A 24,364-nucleotide genomic window follows, 5' to 3' on the forward strand; every position below is an offset into this window, starting at 1 on the left:
TATATTATGTACTCTTTAACAGAATTAAAAAGAAGTAATTTGCATGCAAATGGTAATGCAAAAGTAACTGTTTCCATATTTTTGACCAAGAACCTGGTCAAAATTATAATTAACATATCAGTTTTAAATATAAGAAAAGCTAATTATAAGCTTGTAAAGAATTCTTGTAAAGAATATGTTATTTATTAAATGTCTTAGCTATTTGTGTCATTGCTGCAATAAAATTACTCACAAAATCAACTTGAAGCTTTTTATCTTTATAAAATATTTTATAATTTTACTTTGTACAGTCAATCATCAGGATTTGAATGACAGAAAGAGTAGTATGACCAGATAACATGATCACACTAAAGCAACAGTTGAAGTGGAGTATAAGGAATGCTGATGCCCAATTCACTTTGTATTTTTCTTTAGGCCAGTCATTTGGGTGAGTCTTCCATGTCAACTAACCTGATCTAGAGACTCTTTAATGGACATGTTCACAGATTCATATCCAAAATGTTTCTAAATCACATGACACTGACATCATGATTAGCCACTACAACTCTCTCCCTTGTTATCTTGACACACAGAGAAATCCATTATGCACTGTAAATATCTACTATGTTGTCCATTGCCTCCTGACCATGTCATAACAGTTGATGCATTTAGTGCAACGTCAAAGTCCTTTACAGATCACAACACTGCTTAAAAGTACTCACTTTGCACTTAAAGCTGGCACTTAATTGTGAGGCCCTATAATATAAAAACCAAATTATATGAGAATGACACATAAGGACCCTAACCACCCAGAAAGAATAGAATTATGGAACATAAGAAATAGTCAGAATAAAACCATATTGAACCCTGGCAGAGCAAATGTCAAACCTTACATTTCTATATCTTGAACTTGTGATGCATTTATCTGGGTTAAAAATAGGATGTACAACATCACACTTTCTGCTCCATCATTTCTATTATTTGAGCTACTTTCTGCCTGCAGCTTTCCTCAGGCCTCATCCCATACTTGTGACAGAGTCAACACCTTAGAATCACTCTTTCAGCATAGCCTCACCTTCCCAGCTTCGTGCAGTGGCCCCCTCAAGACTTCTTTATAAGGACAAGAATCTACCACATTGTGCCTGGTCTCATAGCCTCCTGAAGCCAAAGTAGACATGGATAGTGCTATGAAATGGTGTTCCATTTAAGGATAGAGCTTTGTGTACTCAGTCCAAAATTGCAATGGCCTTTTTGTATTTTCCTAGGTGTTTTGAATAGGTACCTTCTTCATAAACATTTTCAGTTTAGGCTATCTTCTTTTAAATAAATTTGTTTTGTTCCAAGGTCAAATGCTCAATCCTTTGGGGTGTTATTTATACAGAAACTTCTTTATTGTTCCAATGAAAAACGTTAGGTTCCTTTTGAATGGCAGTAATCTTTTAAAAATCAGAATTGTTGTATTTTCTGTAATTTCTTCATCCATACCTTTTTTTTGTAGTTTCACCATGCTGTTTAATCTAGCATGTATGTTGCCTTGAAAGGCTTGTACAAACACTTTTACAGCATGTCTCCTAGAGACCATTTCACCCACTGCTCTGTTTGGTCTCTCTCTTCAGCAATGGTGAGGCAGATTCCTTTTCCTCGGGGAAGAGAGATCCATGGTTTGTTGCCCTTGCTAATAACAAAAATGTTGGACAGCCGAGTGGCAAAGCTGTTGCCATTGGTATCTTTCACATGAACCACATCAAAAGAGCCGGGATGTCTCTCTCTGTTGGTGATTACACCAATTCTTTCCAAGTTAGCACCTCCAGTCACCATACACAGGTTCCCAGTGTCGAACTTAATGAAGTCAGTTATTTTGCTTGTCTCCAAATCAATCTGAATGGTGTCATTCACCTTGATGAGGGGATCAAGGTACAGAATAGTACGAGCATCATGGGTCACCAGATGCGGGATTCCTTTTGTGTCCACAAAGATCTTTCTCACTTTGCACAACTTTTACTTGGCCTCCTCGGGTGTAACACAATGAACAGCAAAGCGACCCGTGATGTCATAGATCAGACGGAAGTTCTCTCCGGTCTTGTCAATGCTGATGACATCCATAAACCCAGTAGGGTAGATTATATCGGTCCTGACTTTCCCCTCAATCTTAATGAATCGCTGCATGCAAATCTTTTTTACTTCATCTCCAGTCAGGGCATACTTAAGTCTGTTCCTTAGGAAAATGATGAGAGGCAGGAATTCCCTCAGCTTGTGAGGACCAGTGGATGGACGAGGAGCAAACATGCCAGTCAACTTATCCAGCATCCAATTTTTTGGAGCAGATACGTGCTTCAGGTGTTTCTTGGGACCATGAACCATGGCTACACTGGGAATGGAAAGAGAGCTCATCCAGACTTTTTAATTTATTTAATTAATCTTCAAACTGTATACATTGTTTTTATTTTCCTGTCCTGCTTTTTTGCCTCGGTGAGCACCTGTCCCTTGAGCGACTTGAGGCCCCAGTGTGGGGTATCTTGTTGGGTGGGCACCGAGGGGTGAGGACACCCTCTTGGAGACAGGGATAGATAGGGAGGAGGAGGTATAGGAAGGGAGCCATGGCGGGACAGACGAGGAAGGGGATGAAGTCTGGACAGTGAGAAGGGATTAAAGAATAAAAAAATTAAAAGTAATAAAAAAATTCTAGGTTGAAAGAATTCATCATACAAAATATCATTAGACACTGTCATCAGAACACAGTCTTACAAAGCAGTAAGTGAGAGTTGCTAATGTGATAAAATTAAGCCACGAGATTCAGAAGGTCATTAAGAACCTCTTTCCACCGTGTGCTTCAATGCATCATCTTGAAACAGTGATTTTAAATTTCTCAGACACCCCTCCCCCCAGATCTTAAAGATGTAAGTTATATGAACATAGCCACCTACAGGTCTCTCTAATGGTAGGAAATAACAGTAAAATTTATGGATATTTATTTATTACTTGTACATAATTTAAGTTTTAGCCCACATAAACATAATTTACTATTTATAATATAAATGGGTATAGTAAACACATTTTAGATATAAAAATACAGAGCATAGAAAATGTGATTAAAATTAAAGAGTATTTTGAAGTCTGTCCTAGAGTAACTATAGCAGTAGACCTCACACAAAGCCATACAGTTTATTCTCATAATTCATATACTTATCCAGTATGTTATATCATCCATATTATCACATTGTAAAAACCCTATAGACCTCTAGTTAATGATTTATAAGGTACATATAACACAATGACTGATATATCTACTCAATTATATTACCCTCTGTTTATCCTTGTTTACCTACATCTAAAAAGGTATCTAAAAGTATAAACTCACTACTCATTCATGAACAGTATTGTCTAGTCATATAATCTTAGCAGTATCAGGTACTTGATGCACTCAAAAAAATATCAGTAGTGATTCTATTTGATACTACTGATACAAAAGGATGATGACAGTGTCTCTGCTGGAAATCTATGAAACTGCTGTGTTATTTCATTATTTATTTCATGTTGGTTTTTTTTTTCTCAGAAAGGAATTATGAACCATTACGATGAAGGAAAGGGTGTGAGCCCCCAAGTCAGATGATCTGAGTTCAAGCCCTGGAACCTATATAGTATAAGAAGGGGAAAAAATTCTCCTGAGTTGGTTACTGACCTCCATATGTATTTTGTGTAACTGATGACCACCCTAAAGTAAATAAATAATTAAATTGTAAAACAACACTCCAATTTTGGATCTGGTAAAGTAAAAGATTCTAAAATTTAAAAAAAAAATGTATAAGGTGAATTTTTAATACAGTGATTTCCTTTCATTCTTTTTTTTTTAATTGGACATTTTATTTATTTACATTTCAAATGTTATCCCCATTCCTGGTTTCCCCTTCCAAAACACCCTGTTCTATCCTCCCTCCCCCTGCTTCTATGAGGGTGCTCAAACACCCTCCTTGCCCTAACATTCCCTTACTGGGGATCAAGCTTTCCCAGGACCAAGGGCCTCTCCTCCCATTGATGACTTACATCTGTGGCTGCAGCCATGGGTGTGCTTCAGTTGGTTTAGTCCCTGGGAGCTCTTGGTTGATATTGTTGTTCTTCCTATGGGGTTGCAAACACTTTCAGCTCCTTCAGTCTTTTCAATAACTCCTCCATTGTGGACCCTGTGCTCAGTTCAATGGTTGGCTGTATATGTCACCTCTGTATTTGTCACATTCTGACAGAGCCTCTCAGGAGACAACTATATCACGCTCCTGTTTGCAAGCACTTCTTGGCATCCTCCATAGTGTCTGGGTTTGATGTCTGTATACGGAATGAATCCCATTAAGTCATTCTTTGCATTTAGGCAAAAGGTCTTGCCACATTAATACCAGGAGTGAAGTGAGAATCCCAGAAGTAATTCCTGAATGATTTGTCAGCTATCAAGCAATGGACAGAGAAAAGATTTGTTGTTGAATATTTAAATTTATGTCATATATCATTTTCAGTTTTATAATCTTAGAAAATGTCTGTCTTTGTTAAATAGGGGAGAGATTATTTTCATTAATGACAAGATCAGCTGACAGAGACAAATGTAGCATTCTGTGCCTCCTAAAGCTCTTTCAGTCAATGATGAACCACACACAAAATGATAGGCTGGAGCTTACATTGTCTCATGACATCAATACCATCTTAATATATATCTGCTCATATTATGGTCACATAAGAATGCAAAAGTAAAGAGAGAATTCCCTAAGATTTCTATCTATGCACAAGTATAATAGCACATACCTGTAATGAATTCCACAATAAATATAATCCTGTATTCACAATTCTTCCCCATGGATACATGTTTGCTGTTTCCTTAAATGTGGGGGTCCTTAGGAGATACTGCATATTTTGGGGACCCACAATACGTAGTGATAGTGTATCAAGCTCCTAATATTCATCTCTGTGTAACTCATCATCTAGTATTTTAAGTCCATGAGCCCCTGATGATTGGAACACATTGTAATATACTAAAAATGCAATAATAAGTACACAGATTTAATCTTCCTTCTTACAAAACACCAGTTAAGTTGAAAACAGTTACATGCTATTACTTTCTGATAAGGATTTATTTCCTTCATTACAAAAATAAAGGATGGTTTGTTCGTTTACTTTTGAGACTTAGGTTTAATTTCAACAATTCTTTGTTCCCTGTCATTCTCCAAGCCCTCCCATATAACCTTACCTACTCCCTTTCAAATTCATGCAGCCTTCTGCATTTTATAATTGAGACAGTGTATGGCTTGAATTGGTTTAGTTCAAAGAAGTGACTATCCAGTTTCCCTTAAATTTCAAAATAATTTTCACTCAATATCACACTGTGATTAAAGGATCCCTTTTCCCCATTTGCATACATAAATTTGAGAGTAAAATTGCCCCTCGATGCTCTCACTCGGTGTAGACATGATGATGTGCCTGGGCATGATTTTATTCTCATAATTATGTCACGTTGTCATAACTTCATTAAGACTCTAGAGGGAATAATGTTAGCTATATTATCTTGTTGTTACAGTAACAGTCAAATGAGCATCAAAAATTGTTTTATTTTAAGAAGACAATTAAAAATAATTTTAAAAGTGATATACTAAATGAGTTAAAAACTTGCATGTAATTTTATATTTAAAGCATTTTTTTTCTTTTTTTTTAATTTATTTTTTTATTAAGTATTTTCCTCATTTACATTTTCAATGCTATCCCAAAAGTCCCCCATACACACCCTCCGAATCCCCTACCCACCCACTCCCCCTTTTTGGCCCTGGGGTTCCCCTGTACTGGGGTATATAAAGTTTGCAAGTCCAATGGGCCTCTCTTTGCAGTGATGGCCGACTAGGCCATCTTTTGTTACATATGCAGCTAGAGATAAGAGCTCCCAGGTACTGGTTAGTTCATATTGTTGTTCCACCTATAGGGTTGCAGTTCCCTTTAGCTCCTTGGGTAATTTCTCTAGCTCCTCCATTGGGGGCCATGTGATCCATCCAATAGCTGACTGTGATCATCCACTTCTGTGTTTACTAGGCCCCAGCATAGTCTCACAAGAGACAGCTATATCTGGGTCCTTTCAGCAAAATCTTGCTAGTGTATGCAATGGTGTCAGCGTTTGGAAGCTGATTATGGGATGGATCCCTGCATATGACAATCACTAGATGATCCATCCTTTCCTCACAGCTCCAAATTTTGTCTCTGTAACAACTTCCATGGGTGTTTTGTTCCCATTTCTAGGAAGGTGCAACGTGTCCACACTTTGGTCTTCATTCTTCTTGAATTTCATGCGTTTAGCAAATTGTATCTTATATCTTGGGTATCCTAAGTTTCTGGGCTAATATCCACTTATCAGTGAGTACATATTGTGCGAGTTCCTTTGTGATTGGGTTACCTCACTCAGGATGATGCCCTCCAGGTCCATCCATTTGCCTAGGAATTTCATAAATTCATTCTTTTTAATAGCTGAGTAGTACTCCATTTTGTAAATGTACCACATTTTCTGTATCCATTCCTCTGTTGAGGGGCATCTGGGTTCTTTCCAGCTTCTGGCTATTATAAATAAGGCTGCTATGAACATAGTGGAGCATGTGCCCTTCTTACCGGTTGGAACATCTTCTGGATATATACCCAGGAGAGGTATTGCGGGATCTTCCAGTAGTACTATGTCCAATTATCTGAGGAACCGCCATACTGATTTCCAGAGTGGTTGTACAAACTTTCAATCCCACCACTAATGGAGGAGTGTTCCTCTTTCTCCACATCCTCGCCAGCATCTGCTGTCACCTGAATTTTTGATCTTAGCCATTCTGACTGGAGTGAAGTGGAATCTCAGGGTTGTTTTGATTTGCATTTCCCTGATGATTAAGGATTTTGAACATTTTTTCAGGTGCTTCTCAGCCATTCTGTATAATCCTCAGGTGAGAATTCTTTGTTCAGCTCTGAGCCCATTTTTTAATGGGGTTATTTGATTTTCTGGAGTCCACCTTTTTGAGTTCTTTATATATATTGGATATCAGTCCCCTATCCGATTTGGGATAGGTAAAGATCCTTTCCCAATCTGTTGGTGGCCTTTTTGTCTTATTGATGGTGTCTTTTGGCTTGCAGAAGCTTTGCAATTTTATGAGATCCCATTTATCAATTCTCGATCTTACAGCACAAGCCATTGATGTTCTATTCAGGAATTTTTCCCCTGAACCCATATCTTCGAGGCTTTTCCCTACTTTCTCCTCTGTAAGTTTCAGTGTCTCTGGTTTTATGTGGAGTTCCTTAATCCACTTAGAATTGACCTTAGTATAAGGAGATAGAAATGGATCAATTCGCATTTTTCTACATGATAAACGCCAGTTGTGCCAGCACCATTTGTTGAAAATGCTGTCTTTTTTCCACTGGATGGTTTTAGCTCCCTTGTCAAAGATCAAGTGACCATAGGTGTGTGGGTTCATCTGTGTGTCTTCAATTTTGTTCCATTGGTCTACTTGTCTGTCACTATACCAATAACATGCAGTTTTTATCACAATTGCTCTGTAGTACAGCTTTAGGTCTGGCATGGTGATTCCACCAAAGGTTCTTTTATCCTTGAGAAGAGTTTTTACTATCGTAGGTTTTTTGTTATTCCAGATGAATCTACTGATTGCCCTTTCTAATTCGTTGAAGAATTGAGTTGGAATTTTGATGGGGATTGCATTGAATCTGTAGATTGCTTTTGGCAAGATAGCCATTTTTACAATGTTGATCCTGCCAATCCATGAGCATGGGAGATCTTTCCATCTTCTGAGATCTTCTTTAATTTCTTTCTTCAGAGACTTGAAGTTCTTATCATACAGATCTTTCACTTCCTTAGTTAGAGTCACGCCAAGGTATTTTATATTATTTGTGACTATTGAGAAGGGTGTTGTTTCCCTAATTTCTTTCTCAGCCTGTTTATCCTTTGTGTACAGAAAGGCCATTGACTTGTTTGAGTTAATTTTATATCCAGCTACTTCATTGAAGCTGTTTATCAGGCTTAGGAGTTCTCTGGTGGAATTTTTAGGGTCACTTATACATACTATCATATCATCTGCAAAAAGTGATATTTTGACTTCTTCCTTTCCAAATTGTATCCCCTTGATCTCCTTTTGTTGTCTAATTGCTCTGGCTAGGACTTCAAGTACAATGTTGAATAGGTAGGGCGAGAGTTGACAGCCTTATATAGTCCCTGATTTTAGTGGGATTGCTTCCAGCTTCTCACCATTTACTTTGATGTTAGCTACTGGTTTGCTGTAGATTGCTTTTATCATGTTTAGGTATGGGACTTGAATTCCTGATCTTTCCAAGAGTTTTATCATGAATGGGTGTTGGATTTTGTCAAATGCTTTCTCAGCATCTAACGAGATGATCCTGTGATTTTTGTCTTTGTTTGTTTATATACTGGATTACGTTGATGGATTTCCCTATATTGAACCATCCTTGCATCCCTGGGATGAAACCGACTTGGTCAGGATGGATGATTGTTTTGATGTGTTCTTTTTTTAAATTGGGTATTTATTTCATTTACATTTTCAATGCTATCCCAAAAGTCCCCCACACGCTCCTCCACCGACTACCCCACCCACCCATTCCCATTTCTTGGACCTGGCGTTCCCCTGTACTGAGGCATATAAAGTTTGCACGACCAATGGGCCTCTCTTTCCACTATGGCCAACTAGGACATCTTCTGATTCATATGCAGCTAGAGACACGAGCTCTGGCGGGGGGAACTGGTTAGTTCATATTGTTGTTCCACCTATAGGATTGCGGATCCATTTAGCTCCTTGGGTGCTTTCTCTAGCTCCTCCATTGGGGGCCCTCTGATCCATTCAATAGCTGACTGTGAGCATCCACTTCTGTGCTTGCTAGGCCCCGGCATAGTCTCACAAGAGACAGCTATATCTGGGTCCTTTCAGCAAAATCTTGCTAGTGTATGCAATGGTGTCAATGTTTGGAGGCTGATTATGGGATGGATCCCCGGATATGGCAGTCTCTAGAGGGTCCATCCTTTCGTCTCAGCTCCAAACTTTCTCTCTGTAACTTCTTCCACGGTTGTTTTGTTCCCAATTCTAAGAAGGGCCAAAGTGTCCACACTTTGGTCTTCATTCTTCTTGAGTTTCATGCGTTTAGCAAATTGTATCTTATATCTTGGGTATTCTAAGTTTCTGGGCTAATATCCACTTATTAGCGAGTACATATTGTGTGAGTTCCTTAATGATTGGGTTACCTCACTCAGATGATGCCCTCCAGGTCCATCCATTTGCCTAGGAATTTCATAAATTCATTCTTTTTAATAGCTGAGTAGTACTCCATTGTGTAAATGTATCACATTTTCTTTATCCATTCCTCTGTTGAGGGGCATCTGCAACTCTATAGGAAGATCAACAATATGAACTAACCAGTACCCTCCCTCTCCCCAGAAATATGTATCTAGTTGCATATGTAACAGAGGATGGCCTACTTGACCATCAATGGGAGGAGAGCCCTGGTCTTGGGAAGATCATGTGCCCCAGTACAGGGGAATGCCATGGCCAGGCAGCAGGAGTGGTTGGGGAGCAGGGCAGGAAGAGGCTTAAGGGAACTTTCGGCATAGCATTTAAAATGTAAATGAAGAAATTATCCAATTAAAAAAAAGGAAAAAAAAATACTAAATATCCTAAGCAGAAGATACTGCAGTGTAATAAAATGGGTTAACTATAATAAACTGTGCTTAAAACGAATATATATATATATATATATATATATATATATATATATATATATATATATGTGTGTGTGTGTGTGTGTGTGTGTGTGTGTGTGTATACTTCTGAGTTAAATGTGTTATAATGGATCCAATTTCATTATTTCTTATAATTTTAATCCAATTAAAGTTACATATACATACTAAGATCAGAGACTTAAAATGCTTCGTTTTTTCCCTGTCCTTTCTTATCTGGAAAGAGGCATTATAATTCCCTTTAAATATCTGGACAAGGCTGTTAAACACTTCTCATTTCTCTCTCTTTCCCTCCCTAAATCCTGAGCTGTCTTTCTTTGATTCCTTCACTTACTAAACAGAAATATTTGTTGGCATCACTAAATAAAATTCTGAAAACAATGTTGGCAAAAAGCAATGCCAAAATTAGGGGTAGAAATATGTTACTAATCTCTGCAACGTGAATGATATAGCCCTGCATAGAGAGAAGAAAGCAAACAATAGCCTCAAATCAGGATGTAGAGAGCTAATATCCAAATACTTTTTTCCAAATGAGACATACAAGAACTACACAGAAATATGAGATGAAGTAGCAGATACATATAAGGATGTTAAGTATTATTTGAACATAAATAAAATCTCAGAACTGAAAAACCTGAGCAAAATCTCCATTCAGACAATCAAACTTCATTTAATAGAGACTACTAGAAGGTTTTGGTGTATATATGATCAGATGACTTGATATTGATGACATTCTGAAGAAAAGCCTTCACTTAAACAATGAGAGCATTAATTGATGAAGATATAATTTGTGGATAAAGTTATACCATATATTTTTATATTTATTACATTATTATAAGCAATATTATCATTGCTTTACATTTTCAATAGTCTGTAAACTTTTGTTTGTTAGCTTGTTTGAAATTTAAATAACAATATACAGGGCTTACTTTTCTACATTTGAATCACTGAATATTCTTCTTATTGCCATGTGCTTTAATTCTACTGATAATATATAATGGCAATAATTAAGTTAAAACACCTAATATTATACAGACAGTAAAGTTTTGTTTTCTTGAGGTTATATAAACACCAGAAATAGGTAAAATATGTATGAAAAATTATAAGAATAAAAAATTGTTTATATTATATGTATGATAAACATTAAAACATATTTTAATCATAAATTAAAGGCTATCTATTAAATATGTGTTGCCCCAAAACCAACCAGCATAAAGCACTGTATTGAAACAAGCTAGTCTAAAGCTACATTTTCAGAACTGAGCATCTACAGCAAAAGAACCCTCTGTGATTAACTTTAATTTAACTATAAACTCATTCCATTTGTGTTCATTGAAGAGATATCATAGGTGTCTCCTTGGTGCTTGTAAATCAAACTCTGGAGTTTTGCAAAGAAAGCTCATATATTTACTAGCTAACACCTGCTAGTACTGTCCAGATGCAATTTTTATTAAAACATGGAGTAGTTTTATGGTGTCATTGATTATAAATTATTAAACCTGTAATCAAAGTCATATTACCTAATTATCTGCCTTAAAATATGCCATCAACATTAATATAGATTTGTGTTTACTTGTAAAATGTCACATGATAACATTAGATATTAATGAAATAATTCTGGTAGCAAAAAATTGTGACAATAGTGTCATAATGTGGAATAAAAAGAATTTTCAACATTTTGTTTAACACTATTAATTTAATTATATTTTTTCCTTCAAAAATCTAATTATTACAAAGCTAATGTTATCCTTCTTACACTGATACTTACCTAGCTTTAGTTTTTAATTGGATGATTTAAATTTTTTTATTCTTATTTCATAAAATTTCTTTAATAAAATATGTAATTTAAATTTTCAAATAGCCATATGGCAGAATATTAACATTCAGAGGGCATGATAATGATATTGTGTGTTAATACTAAAATAACAAAAGTGGAATAAAACATCGTAAATTTCATTTTCAAAATCTAGCAGAAACATAATTATTATTTATATAAACTAGGGTCCACCGAGTCTCATTAGGAGAGCAGAATGTATGATTCATTAACTTAATGTTATTCAAATCCCCAGCGTGCCTCTTTTTCTCTCAGAGTTGCCAATCACCACTTATAAAATAGAGAGATCTAAACACTTCACAAGGATTATCCCTAATGCACAAACAATAATTTGTTCCACTTGGAGTTTCTTTTCTTGGGAATATGTATCTCCAAGAGAGTTGTAGCTGCACAATTTGGTCTAAAATTAAATTCATCTTAAACATTGTTTTGTTGTGAAGATACATTTAATATGTCCAAAGAATCACTTACTGACTAAACTCCCAGAAATAAAATCAGTTCCTGCTGGCCAGAGTGCTGAATTTAAAGAATGAGTTGCACCTATCTAGAGGCAATCAAAACCAAAATGCCATGGAGTTAACTTGGCAACATTTCCCAGGATACACTGAAGCTATCAATAAAGTTAAGAAGTTTCATTACACCTGAGGATAAATACAAAATCTCTGGCACAAAATATTCCACTACTTAGTACAATATACATTTTTTTCAATACTGCATAGAATACCCTCTAATATTTCCACAATGGTGTAAAAAGCTAAGATTCCCTAAACCTTGAATTTATACAGAACATAGTCCCACAGTTAAATTGTAGATTGATAATGGAAAAAAATTGAAAAGTTGAAATTTAAAAATATCTGGAAATAAAAGAATTAGACTAGTTAATGGATCAATGAAGAAATCGATCATTGTTAATGGGTCAATCAATCAAACAGGAAATTATTTAAAGATAAAGAAAATTGAATACTTTGTACATAAAATTAGGGAATCTATTCTGTCATCCTAAACCATTATGAAAATACACATTAAAACTACATTGGGGCATTTGATCTTTGCAAGACCAAGGGTCTCTCCTCCCATTGATGGCCAACTAGGTCATCCTCTGCTACATATGCCACTAGAGACACAGTTCTGGGGGTGGGGGGTACAGGTTAGTTCATATTGTTATTCCTTGGGTGCTTTCTCTAGCTCCTTCATTAGGGGCCCTGTGTTCCATCCAATAGATGACTATGAACATCCACTTCTGTATTTGCCAGGCACTAGCATAGCCTCACAAGAGAGAGCTATGTCAGGGTCCTGTCAGCAAAATCTTGCTGGCATATGTAATAGTGTCTCCGTTTGGTGGCTGTTTATGTGATGGATCCCTGAGAGGGGCAGTCTCTGGATGGTCCTTCCTTCCTTCTCAGCTCAGAACTTTGTCTCTGTAACTCCATCAATGGGCATTTTGTTCTCCAATCTAAGAAGGAGCCAATTATCCACACTTTGGTCTTCCTTCTTCTTGAGTTTCATTTGTTTTGCAAATTATATCTTGGGTATTCTAAGTTTCTGGGCTAATATCCGCTTATCAGTACAGGGGAATTCCAGGGCCAGGAAGCAGGAGTAGATGGGTTGGGGAGCAGGGCAGGAGGGGTATGGGGTCTTTGGGGATATAACATTTGAAATGTAAAGGAAAAAATATCTAATAAAAATGAAAAAAAGAAATCATCTATATAAGTTTTTTTATTATTGAATTTATTTTAATATAAAATAATAGTGCCAGTTATCTGCCCCAGGTTTTTTGCAAGGCTGTAATCCGAATTTTACCTGGGTGGTGTTCTCATCAGCAGGGCTGACTGGAGTAAATTCAGGCCCCAAGCTCACACAGGTTGTTATGGGGCTACTTGCCTTCACCCATTGTTGGCTGTAAATAAAAAGTTTATATTTTTGGTCACTACAGATTACTCATACCTCCTTCACATATGAATATTTACAGAATGGGTCTTTAATTTGTTGAGCTACCCAGTAATGCTTCTAGGTTTTTTGTTTTGTTTTGTTTTGTTTTGGCCTGGAAATAAGGAGTTGTATCCAACTATTCCATCTCCTCTGCCATATGGTATCTATTAGAAGCCGATCACTGTCCTCTTCTACATTCAAAGACAATTTCACTGAACTGTGAACTAATAGATCTACCCACTAACTACAGAATATCAGATTTGGCTTTATTATTTTCAATGTAAGTCCTTCTTTTGATTATGTCTTCAGTTATAACTTCTTTTCCATTTAATTAGGTGTTTGAATTTTACCTATTATTTTAGGAAAATGACTAAAGCTTATGACATTAGAATATTAATATATAAGTTGAAAATAATCTTATTTGATGTATTTGTTATTTAATTTTGTATTTGTTACTAGTTTACAACAATACATTTTAAATTAAACATTTGTGAAGCTAAATATTTCCCTTGAAGTATTTGGTAGCTGCCTTTCCTGATTACAGAAAAGCAAATTATTCATGCCCTAAAAAGAAGGAACGAAGTGTATTTGTTTATTGGTCAGCAATGATAACAATTAAACTAGTCACATTAAAAAAAAAAAACTACATTGGGAATTTACCTCAAACTACTCTAGCTGGCAATCATTAACAAAACAAGAGTAGTGGCTAGCTAATGATGACAACAATGTAAAGAGCAAGGGATATCTGGTGAAAATGTAGACATGTCTAATCATGACATAAATTAGTCAATATACAGTTTCCACAAACAAAACAAACAATTAAAACAATGCTAAGTCTACCAGCACCTGCTCTGTCAATCATCATCACACATCAATACTTTTGTGACAGATGAATTCACAAAAGTCTTTATAGCCAAATGGACTTAAAACCAAAACAAGACAATGTAATATCTAAAATATTACTTAGACACAGTTCAGATATTCTGCAATATCTTTTAGAGAAAAGATAAACTGACTGGTGTGGATTGACACAAATGTAATGATACAATTCCATAGCCTAGGGCCTGTTCTAAAAACAATAAAATAAAATAAAATAAAGTAAAATAAAATAAAATAAAATGAAAATAGAGACCACTAGTTGGTCATCAACATTCCCATCACTTCATTACATTGCTGACTGGTTTATGAATAAACAAGATAAAACTCATATTTTTATAGAGCCATCTTCAGTTATATTTGCTTGATAGAATGAATTGTATCCTCACATATCAATAAAAATACATTTTTCATCATGTGTTTTTTCCCTATTGTTAGCTCAGTCATGAAAAAGTAAGACACAATTCAATAACTAAGGCATTTGTTTTCAATAACTGGATATCCTTGGGCCAAGGAATGAATCAGAACACACATCTCATAATATGCACAGAAGTAAAATAATAATGAATAGATATAAATATAAGAGTGAATATATAAACTCTAAAAGGGAGTATTGGCACATGTCTCCATTCTTTAAGGTAGAAAGTAATATTATATACAACACTGAAAAGAAAAGAAATGTCAAAAAAGAAGGCAAAGAAGGAAGAAAAAAAGAAAACTTAAAGTCATCCATTGTGTTTTCAGGGATTCAACTAAGAACATATAAAGTCAACTCAGAGCATGAGAGAAAATATTTTTAAAAGCAGTTTATATCATAAGGTAAAAATAAATATGAATTTAACCATAAACATCACTTTATTAGAAATAGATGGAATATATGTGTAAAATTTGGATATATATATCCAAATATGAGATATTAATGACCAAAAAGAAAAGATGAAAAAACATGAAAAGGTGCTCTAACTGATAAATATATGAATCAGGAAAACACCATTATGAGATAGAAATCTTACTTCTAAGTTAAGTTATAGTATTGAGAGGCTAACCATGACAAATAACATTGAATATAGTAAAACCTCTATTTTATTGCCATTCAGTATACAGCATACTGTGCACATTTGTCAATAGAAGTTGGTAGCTCAACAAAACATTTGACTTCAGCTTATGCTCAACTTGCCTATTGTTCTCCAAAGATATTTGAATTATAATCTCCCAGTAAGACCCTATACCGTATCGTAGAGACATCAGTGGTCAATATGGTAACCCATTCTGCAAATGTAGTTTACTCATATAAAAGATTGTACCATGAATATGTGCTACCTAACATATTAGATCACTCCTTTTCTTATTTTATTTTCCAATTTTCACCCAAAATATTTTTATTCTACATTTTTCTATTCCCCAACTACTTCTAGACTCTCTGGAAATATTCACCTGTGTTCTTTCTCTCTCTTACAAGAAACTCCAATAACATACACACACACACAAACACATATGTACACACACACACACACACACATGCATGCACACACCCTAACACATATATTCACAAATTCATACACACACTCACACACAGAGATTCTCTCTCTCTCTCTCTCTCTCTCTCTCTCTCTCTCTCACACACACACACACACACACACACACAGAGAGAGACAGAGACAGAGACAGGGAGAGAGAGAGAGAGAAAGAGAGAGAGAGAGACAACATGGTGTCAGTTTTTGGCTATGGAGTTCAGGTCATATACCTGCTATTACTCCATGTAGAAAACAGATTTTCTTTCTTCTAGCAGTTGTATACTGCAAATAGCTTCTTGGCTTTCTATTTCTTATTTTCTGTGGTGTGTTTTTCTTTTGCTTGAAATTTTGAAGGTCTTGTGAAGGTTATCACAGTCTTTGTGGGGTTGTGAGTTTATACATCCTGAAAATGCTATTTCCTTAGTGTAGTCAACTGCTATGGCCCTTACAGCCTTTTGTTTTGTTTTGTTTTGTTTTGTTTTGTTTTGTTTTGTTTTGTTTTGTTTTGTTTTGTTTTGTTCTGTTCTGTTCTGTTCTGTTCTGTTCTGTTCTGTTCTGTTCTGTTCTGTTCTGTTCTGTTTTGTTTTGTTTTGTTTTGTTTTGATTTGTTTTGTTTCACCTCTTCTGCCTATATTACTGATTATCGAGGGGAAGGGTTTAATAATGGCATCCATTTAGGACTGAGTACTACAAAGTCACTCACATTGTATACATTGGTGAGGTGTAGGTGTTACTATGGCCAATAAATTAAAAATACATATATAACACATTCATGTTACCCCACCTTAATTTAGAAACATATGATTCTACTGTTGGCAGTATTGTATCTTCTATTATATGGTAACTTCATTTAAACTAATTTTATATATGGATATTTTTAGGAAGATTCTGCAATACCAGGTTTTCTATGGCTTTACAAAAACCTTCAGGTTTAGCAAAAACAGGTCACAGAATTTCTTATATTTATGTTTACTTTTATATTACATTTTGTTAAAATACAATGGGGGATAGTCTATACTAATGAAGATAATGTAGTGATCAAGGATTTTTTTTAAACCAATTGTATCATGAGTTCAAGGGCATTAGACTCTATTATAAAAGCAAACAACAAAGGAGAGAAGAGATACTATGTTGTATGTTTTGCATAAACACCAACATATAGGTTGACAGAATACATTGGTATTCTAATTCCAGAATCGTATTCATTTGTAAGGACCTTATCTCTTTCAATAAAAAAATATCATGATAATTATTTTACAAACATAGAAAATGTTGCTTAACAGATAATGGTTTGCTGAAGACACCACATGTTTTGAATGTAGGACTTAGATAAGTGGGCCTCCTCTTTGTTTACTAGCACTCAGAACATTGTAGAGAGCTATGTAACCTGCCAATGGAGAAAAGAAGTCAATATTCATATATAAATGTCACACCACAAACTATAACAATAACCAGAGAGGCAAGTATTCTCAAAGGTCTCCGTGGTGGCATTAATATTCTAGAGAGAACAAACAGCAGTTTAATTGGCCTTAAGACCTGCTCACTAGGAGGGATTCATGCCTGGAATGTAAAACTTAGACAATTATCCATGACTGGTTAGATAACAAAAGTTAGAAAAAAAATGTGCTTCAGCTCATTCCCCAAATTGGTGTAATTTCTATCAGTATTCTTCAAACTCATCGCTCTTTTTACATATATGGCAGCACTTATACATCTGAGACATTTTTCTTTAGCAAAGAGATAACATAGCAGAAAGTCACAACTGGTCAGATAGAAAGAACAACTGAATCACCTGTGGTGTCTGTACTCAACAGATTTCAAACATAGGCCCTGCACCTAAGGCTCAGGAACATGATGCAGAAAGTTTTGTAAGACTCAGAAGACCAGAAATTTTGCTACAAGATAGTGGCTTATTAAGGAAAAGATAAAGAAACAAAACTGACACAAAGTGAAAATGTGTAGGGAGAAAGGAAGAACAGGTGTGTGTGCAAACAGTTGAGGGGGAAGTGCTGAGTGACTATGATGAAAATACTTGATATGAAATGCTGAAAGAGTGAATGATAATATTATATCATCACAGAAAAATAAAACATTTTTAAAATTACCAGGAAAACCGACTCTAGCTTATCACCCTCTATAATGGGCATTGGCAAGATGAGGACAATGTCTGGTTCATCCTTCTTCATATGGTATCGAATGACATTTGATTTCAAATTCTAATCCACTTTCTGCTCTGCTTTGACAAGCACTTCCCATTCTGCTGAAAAACAAAGACTAACAAAAGAAAACAGTCACTGAAGACCTAGAGAGGTCTCCCTGTGTGGATACTAAAAGATATACCCCACATGGTATTTCAAAATAGAAAATTAAGCTTTGGTTAAAACATTGCATTTCATGTTGCATTTTATTTTCATTTTTACCTGAACTATTTTTCAAGTTATACCTAATTTATGAAAACAAATAATAGTAAGTACTCTCTTCTAACAAAAAGTCTCTATCTCTTTATAACCATCTAAGCATTTTTGTAAGGATTGTATTGAGTAAATAAAGTTAAACCATTACTTGAACATCAATTCCAAGTAGTTATGTTGTTGTAATCTTAAGACTGTGTGTGTCTGTGTTTAAAATGCCTTTTTCTCAAGGTTATCCTATAAATTCTACCAACTAACATACAAGGATACAGTGGGATGAATTCAATTTCCTCTCACAAGTTTGTTTCCCAGTTGTGAGAGATGCTAGAATTAAAATGTTAATTCATGTTATTATATTTTCATTTGTAGTTAAATCCTGTAAACATTTCTCATAATCACAGGCATGTTACCAGGAGCAGTGTGTGCATGGGAAACAGAGCTCTCTTGTTGATCTGAATTCATGCATTTGCTTAATGCTGTTTTATCACCTTATTCCAGCAGACCCGGCAGACTGGGCTTACAGATCAGCAAATGGTGAGGGACAGATTTGCAATATGTAGAAAATAACAATGAGCCACAACAACTTGGGAAGGGACAAGCTGAAGTGCTCAGATTTTTCCACAGGAATGTACTTGTGCACTTGAAAGAGCAGAGCAAACAAACACAACTGGTGTGTTGGGTTGTTGTTGGTGGTGGTGGTGGTGGTATTGTTGGGGTTTGCTTGTTTGTTTGTTTCGAAATGGAAAATATTCACTCTGTATATTGATGTCAACTGGAACTTTTGCAAATATTGTTAAATTTTAATTACTGTGGCAATTAGGAGGATCTTAGAAAATACTTCTAATGAGTTAAAGTCGTGTATTTCTGTATTTACAGTAGAGCTTTAAAGCCCTTGCCATATGCTGTTTCAAGAAATTTTACTAATTGCCTTGTCTGAATAACATCAGAACTTACTAGTTAGTAAAGAGACTACAATTCATTTAAACATGGATAACATTTATATTTGTTAACGTTTTGGGTGGCCTTTCCCTGTCTCATTTGTGGACAGCTTCCTGCTGAATAAATTTGAATGTGTATAGCTTTGTGGTACTTCCAGCACTTTGTGTCTGTCTTCAACATGTGAATAAAGATGTGATGGTTCAAGATCCTGCTTTTGACACCTGTTGTCATACTCTTCCTTTCTGGACTCTACTGGATCCTTAAGCCAAAAATCCTCTTTCTTCAATGAGTCAGATTTTTTTCATTGTGTTTTTACCACAGCAAGTAATAACTAAGACAGAAGACTGTATACTAGTCTCTCATGCAACCACACTCCCACAATGTGCTAAATTGCTACAGGTTCAATTCTCAGCCCCATCTCTAATACCACTCCTAATGTTAAACACAGAAACAAAATATGTCTAAAAATGTGTTTTAGGATGGCACCTGTAGTGATTCATTTCCCAATTCTGAGGCCAGCCATGGTTGCTCTTATGGGTTTGTACAACATTTACATAAAAGGTAAACCAGAAGCATAAGTTTAAAATAAACACGTTTTAAACTATTTCATACCCACTGTTCGTGCCATATACCACTGTAAGTGGGTATTTTGCATGCAAGTATTTCTGCACCAAGTTTGTGTCTGGTGCGCATGAAACCAGAGAGGGTAATGGATTCCCATAAAAGAGCATTAAAGATAGTTTTGGACTACCATGTGCATGCTGAAAAGCAAAGCCAGGGCTTCTGGAGGATGAGCCAGTGCTCCTAGTCACACTGAAACATCCCTTTAACCTCAATTAAATGTGATTTTATCAGATGAAGATAGAAAATAATAATAAAAGTTACCTGGTGATGCAAAGAAAAAAACATATTTTAACTTCCTTAATCTATAAGGACAGAGTACTAGAAATAGAAAGTAAAAGGATGACACATTATTTGCCAGTGAACTATATAAATACATTGTGTGTTAATGGATATGGGAAACTCCTGTGATCTATTGTTCTATCAGATTCTCATTCTACTAGAATAAAACATTTACAATACAAGCCCACACAAGCATATACATATAAATATGTCTAGTTGAATATAAATATCTGAATATATATGTATATATGTATACATATAAATGTGTATATAGTTTTCTCTTTTTCTTTATTACTAAATGTGTTATTATCGCTATGGTCATTCTTATGTATGTACAATAAAGATATAGATAGGTAAGCATCCTGAATAAATACAATATAATTCTATAAGAAAACTATGTATAAGATTCATCTTATCTATCCAATAATATTTTATAAATATAGTAACATTAGTTGCATGTGTAACTTGGTGTAGTTTTTCAAGTTAGTAAGATTTAAACTACGAAAAAATCAAATTACTAAAATTTAAACAAGAACAAATTTCCACCAAATTTTTAGATACTATATCCTTAAAGATTACTTCTGCTGTACAAGTAAACTCAACAAAATATTGAATAGTATTTTAGCAACACATCATATTGGTTTGTTTTTAGTTTGTTTAAATATTTCAGCAGCAGGTTGCCAATTATATCTACAAGGAATAATAACCCCAAAACGAATTTATAAAACCACTATTTTTCAACTACACAGCTACCAACAATTATTGAAGTGTGAAACTCAGCTAGAACACAAAATTCAAAAGATGCACAGCTGTAATTATTTATTGCTGAAATATTACAGAATTAGATTGTTTCTTCTGCTATAGTTTGGCTTTACACTCTGGAAATTAACTAATTTGTGTCTTGACTGAAAACTATATGACCTTATTCATTACATATGCATTATCATTTATAGTATACACATAAATTATTAAGATGGTAATATATACATATTAATATTTGGCAATTAATATTGGCATCATGACTTGAATGTAAAATGCCTGTAAAGACTCAGACAATGGCTGAATACTTGATATCTATCATCTTGTTCTGCCTTTCCTGTTTTCTGGCTGTCATGAAGTATGGCTCTGTTGTAAGGCATGTTGCTGCCATTATGTTCCTTTTTTTTAAAAAAAAATATTTTTAATAAATATTTTCTTCATTTACATTTCAAATGCTATCCCCAAAGCCCCCTATACCCTCCCCTTGCCCTGCTCCCCAACCCACCCACTCTTGCTTCCTGGCCCTGGCATTCCCCTGTACTGGGGTATATATGATCTTCACAATATCAAGAGCTTCTCCTCCCATTGATGGCTGACTAGGCCATCCTCTGCTACATATGCAACTAGAGACACAGCTCTGGGGGGTATTGGTTAGTTCATATTGTTGTTCCTCCTATGTTCTTAATACAGTCTGCCAAGCAATACAGCCAGATTATCATGAACTGCATTTACTAAAACTGTAAATCAAAATAAATCTTTTCTCCTTTATTTCTCATATGTATTTGTTCACAGTAGAGAAAAGCCTGAATAGCATACTTAGGACTTTGTAAGCATGTGTGAGGAAAAAATCGAACATACTGATAAGTATTTTCCCATATTAACCTCAAGATTGCTAGTTTCATTTTCTCTTATTAAATTTCAGTAATTTGGCTGAAATTGTAGGTCAGTAGTTAGAATGCTTGTCTAGATTATACCCGGCTCAGCTTTTGATCAACAGCAGTGCAAAATAAACTGATTAAGTAATTAATTAAGTCAGTCAGTGGTTAGATTAGACACAAATCAGTTTCTAGCACATTCATGACAATGCTTCCACAGTAATGAGTCCCACCTCTACTGCCAGGGGGATAGGTACTGAAATAGACTCTCATAAGGGAGGTACAGGTTTCCAAATGGACTCATTACTTCTAATCTTAGTAAAACTCAATGTATAACCCACATCATGATGAATTTTAATAACTTCTCTAACCTTATAAAATACTAAAGGCAGAATTCAGTTCCATAGACACATTTCAGTCGAGTATTTAAGTTATTGCAAATAGAATGTCAAGTGTCTACTTTTGTTGTTTTCCTGAATATAGAAAAAAAATAGCCTTTACTTGTAAATTTTCCAAAATTCACCTTTATTCTATTTTCTAGACTTCTAGACATCTTGGGATTTAAATAGGCTAAGCCAGTCTTACTTGAAAAATGTAATCTAATAAATGTCTTATATAAGTGTTCACATATACACGGGTGTATTAGGTTAAAAAATACATTTTCTTAAAGAACAGAACGTTATCTTTATACTATGGTGGCTTTAAATTATTCTTTTAGTCTGATATCATGAGAGACATTCTGATTCCCAAGGCTTTGACATCTATGCTCTTTGCAAACCTTTGCCCAATGTTTTTATTAACTCAATTTAATAGAACCTTTTTTATGGTGACCTTAAAAATTTAATAACTCCTCAATGCAAGGACAATACCACCTGCAGGCTCCAGTGGGATTAAACTGTGGTAGTTCAATATGTCTGCTGGAACACATTAAAGCAAAGAGGGGTGGAGGGAGAGGCAGCTACACAGATCAATCACTTGCCTCTAACCAACAAGGTAGCTCTTCTGCTTAGGCTGGTCAATCCCAGACACGTGGGAAATCTTGGTGATTGCTACAATAATATGCAGCTCTCTTGCAGGATCTTAATAATATTAATCTAACTCTGATCATGTCAGTTATGCTAGTGATCTTCAACTCCAAAGTGTGTCTCATCCTGACAGGCACACTGCATATTTTATAATCCGATCAATATGTTATTAGTCAACAGCTTGACACTAGCCCACAAATTAATCCTTTTTCTGTCAACCCAGCAGTTTCTAGTCTTTTGTAACCTCATTCCTGTAATATAGATGGGACATGGCTTAATCCAATTAAGATAAAATTAACTTTTTTCCCCCCTGTGGTACTTTCCTTCTATGTTAATTCAAATCTCTGCAGACAGCTCCTCCAAGCACATAATTTTATGCTTGACCTTTTATGTATAAGATTAAAGTGGTATAGATATATGAATGGCAAGTCAATGAGCTCTCTATTTTTACCTTACTTTACTTGAGTCTTGCTGGAAAATGTTCAACTGAACACATTCAGTTGCTAAATGACATTGATATATTTATTTGAGTTTCAGAAAGGACACTGTCACCTTAGTTTTGTGTTTAGCATATGTGAAATCTTTGTCTTTTTGAAAGGTAAATTAATAACATGGGTGACAATACCATGGGGATTATTTTAAATGTGACAAGCCAGAGCTGTTCTAACAAGTTGTCATTTGCAAAACTAATCATCTATACTTCTTGTACCCATTACATTACCTTGTAAGGAATAAAAGTGATAGATGATTATTATTTGATAAAAGCATTAAGTCAAGTCTGTCTTGCAATTTGATCCATACAAATATTATGTTGAGTAATTTAACAAGGATTTCCCCCCAGAACCTGGTATGTACACCTTGGTGTTTACTGTCATCTTTTAAACACCATATCTACTAATCCTCAGGCCAGCCATTTGCTCCTGGGCAAAATTTTCCATTTTCCTTCCATTCCTTTTTCATCTTCCCAACATCTACTCAGACCCTGGGCTGCCTTTAGGATCTTGCTTCCTTTAAGGCATTTAGAAAAATCTCACTTTCTTTTACAAATAAAATAGATAAATGACAAGTCACATCCATTTCTAGGTGAAATTTAAAGAAATATATTGTCTCCCAAGAGATTTATGAGAATGAAAATATTTGACTCTGCCACAGAGAAGTGTAACAGAACAGTCATTTTTGTTTTGCAGACTCTATAAGACAGCTTTTTATTATTTCTAGTTATGGTATGAATAAACACAAAACAGCAAGTATTCTACCAGCAGAGTATGGGCTAAATGCACAGGTAAGACTAAGGAAGGTGTGATTTTATATTTCTGATTCAGAAACTGAATCAGTTGTACTGGTTACATTTTGTCATGCTGGCACAAGCTGATGTCACCAGGATGGAGGGAATGCAAGTGAGCAAACAGCTTGGTCCATGTCCCTGAGGTGTTTCTTGAGTGTTGACTGCTGTGGAATGGCACCTCTCTCTGAGCTTGGTACCATTACTGATCAAAAAAGCATGTCTTCTTATCCTCATAATAAACATTTTCTCCTTAAGAATTTATAAGAGACTCTGTGGTTTTGTTTTGT

The 24,364-nt window shown here is 35.2% G+C and overlaps 1 pseudogene; it reads right to left on the reverse strand.

Annotated features, from left to right (window-relative positions):
• Positions 1-1,536: 1,536 nt before the first annotated feature.
• Positions 1,537-2,340, reverse strand: LOC110291904 (small ribosomal subunit protein eS4, X isoform-like; annotated as a pseudogene).
• Between the last annotated feature and the right edge of the window lie 22,024 nt (positions 2,341-24,364).

This window comes from Mus caroli, unplaced genomic scaffold, assembly GCF_978045245.1.
Source record: "Mus caroli unplaced genomic scaffold, Mus_caroli_1 scaffold_3, whole genome shotgun sequence".
In the NCBI taxonomy this organism is placed as follows: Eukaryota; Metazoa; Chordata; class Mammalia; order Rodentia; family Muridae; genus Mus; species Mus caroli.